Source organism: Medicago truncatula, chromosome 4 (genome assembly GCF_003473485.1).
Source record: "Medicago truncatula cultivar Jemalong A17 chromosome 4, MtrunA17r5.0-ANR, whole genome shotgun sequence".
Lineage (NCBI taxonomy): Eukaryota > Viridiplantae > Streptophyta > Magnoliopsida > Fabales > Fabaceae > Medicago > Medicago truncatula.
In genome coordinates, this window is record NC_053045.1 from 27509509 (window position 1) to 27512403 (window position 2895).

Sequence of the window (2895 nt, forward strand, 5' to 3'; positions counted from 1 at the left end):
TTAACATTTGGTGAGGATGTATTATCAGCCCTTGATCTAATCTTTAATCTGGCTTGCACACATAACATGAAGGAATTCAAATACTCATTTCCCTCCATGCGTTTATGACACTTGATGCACTGTTGATTGGATTTCCACTTTTCCTGATATGCACTTGATTCACTCTTCTTGGATCCCATCCTTTCAAATCCCATCGCATTCACAAAAGCATGGCCGACAATGACATACAAGCTTTGTTGTCATACCATGCTTTGACATGTTTAGGGTTTGCCATTTTTTTTTTTATACTTGCTGTAATATAAATCATGTTATCGTAATACTGACATTTTTGTTGGTGTTTTGTTGCTAGCCCCTTTGAACCCAAATCCCACATCCGAACTTGAGAGGGTTGTCAATGATCTTCGTACTAAGTACAAGACGTATGTCGTTGAGCTTGATGTTCTACACGTGAGGCTTTCTTTCTGCTCGCATTCGTTTAGATCATCCTTTCCATTCACATTCATCTATTAACATGTTGTTTTGTATTTTTTTTTTACTATTAGGGCATAGTTGTTTTGCCAAGAATGTTTGGCCATGACTTTGGAGACCAAATTGGACGCTACACAAGTCTGGTGGATTCTAACTACAATTAGATTGAGGTGTTGGTCGAGAGGAACAATGACAACATTTATTTGACTAAGGGTTGTCATGCCCTAAAATACTTCTATAGTTTTTGTCTCGAATCCTGGGTGATTATGGTGTTTGTTGGTATGGGCAAGTTTTTTATCCATTTGATGAATAGGTTTCGAAGGAAGATACCAACTCCTAGGTTTACCCCACCAATGATTTTTCAGCTTGAGAATCAAGTTGTTCCTTTCCATAACTTTGATGTCTTGCCATCCCCTTTTGTCCATTATCAGGTTAATTTTGAGAATTCTTATGAAAAAATGTTTACTTCTGAAGACTATGATGGTGAGGCTAAAAATGACTTTTTTAGTAAGAAGATTTTTTTAAAAATAAAAAACAAACACTACAAAAAAAAAGTGATTTTTTAGTTAAAAAATATATTTATTTTCAAAAAAATCCAAAATAAACGGGCGTCATATTACAACATATTAGCTTCTCCACTGTTTATGACCTGGGCGGTAGCACGGTAAAAATTCTAGTATAACTTTGTACTAAATAAAATAAAAAATACAACCATAAACACTTGACTGAAATGGTAAGAGAATTTTTTCGGAGATTCTGTGTTCGACAAAAAAAAAAAATTACATTTTTATAAAATCTTTGCTAAATATTTTTTCTTGTTTTTTAAATTTCTGTCATTTAAGTTTTTATACTTTATCGAGAATTAAACTTTTCTTCAAAAACAAAAAATTAAGAGTTTTTTTTTTGAGAGGAAAAAAAAAAATTAAGACTTAAACATATGAATAAATTATTAGTCTCTTTAACTAATACATTGGTTAACATTTTCCGTAAAATATATTCAAACACATATGTTATTATTGGTCTTGCTAAACTAGTGTTAGAGGAAAGTTTTGTCCTAAAAGCAATTTATTATATTTTCACCAATAGTATACCACTGCGATTTATATTGATGTGATAACTATTTTATAAAAACGACGGTGGCCATTGAAAAAAATTAAATATAGAATTATCATTAATTTATAGATCAAGAAAAAAAAATTAACACAAATAAATTGAGTTCCTTAAAAAAAACACAAATAAATTGACTTTAAATAAAATAAATTGAGTATTAAAAACTTATCGATTTTAATGACTGATGCGTCATGCGTGCAACCACACTGAATATTTCGCCACCACGGATAGGTCACTCGATGCAGTTGGTCTCATGACACTCTCAGGATACAATAGTCTTTTCTTACTAGCACCGCACGTCAATTAACAAGGCCTTAAAACAGCTGTTTGGATGATCATAGGAACTGATTTTTTTTTTCTTCACTTAATATATAGTTTCTTTCAATTGTATATCCGATAAAAAACTGTGAAAAAAAAAATTAAGTTCAATACCCACTTATATATACAACCACGCACGTACTGGGAATTGGAAAACCGAAATTAAAGGAAGAATAATTTATAGCTTGCAACGATTATCTATCAAATAAATAGCAATATTTTGACGTACGTTACGTAGAAATAGGAAACGTTTAAAACAAAAGTTGAGTAAAATAACAATCAAAATAATAATTAATTAACTTTAAAATAAATCATAAAATAAAATTTCAACACCCATTGCTTACGAAAGATGATTTCTTCACAAAAAGCTCACAATTTATATACTTGACCAATCGGAATTTATTAGCCGGAAAACACAATAAGCGAATAGTTTATTGAAGCTTCTCAATTATATAGCTGACAAGAGGCATTATTTATGATTAGTTCTTAAATAGGGTATAAAGATGGCAGCATCTAAGATGTTTAGATGAGATGATACTGATTTTTTCTATCTTAACTAAGATTATGTGTTTAAATTCAGCCTTGAGTATGCAGCAACGTTAAAATCATTATATAGAGTTTGCCACCCAATTCAGTCCACAAGATTCGAAGATTAATCTCTGCAGTTGCATGCATAAGATATTGATTTACACAAAATATGTGTTCTTTAGAGAAAAAAGGACAATTATGATTAATCATCCATTTACTGATCCGTAAAGATTAACTCAAGTGACAATATCGAATTTGTTATGTTGGACATCTTCATTTGAGTTCAAATCTAAAATTTCCCAATTGTGTGTGTGAGTTTATGTGACGTTTGCACTTTCGTGTACATATAAAAATAATTCCATGCCTCCCAATTGGAGGTGACCCTCGGCGTCTAAGTTTTTGGTATTCGTTGATTGAGCACGTTAAAAAAGATTATCAGAGTGGAATAGCATAAAGATTTTTTTGGGTGGT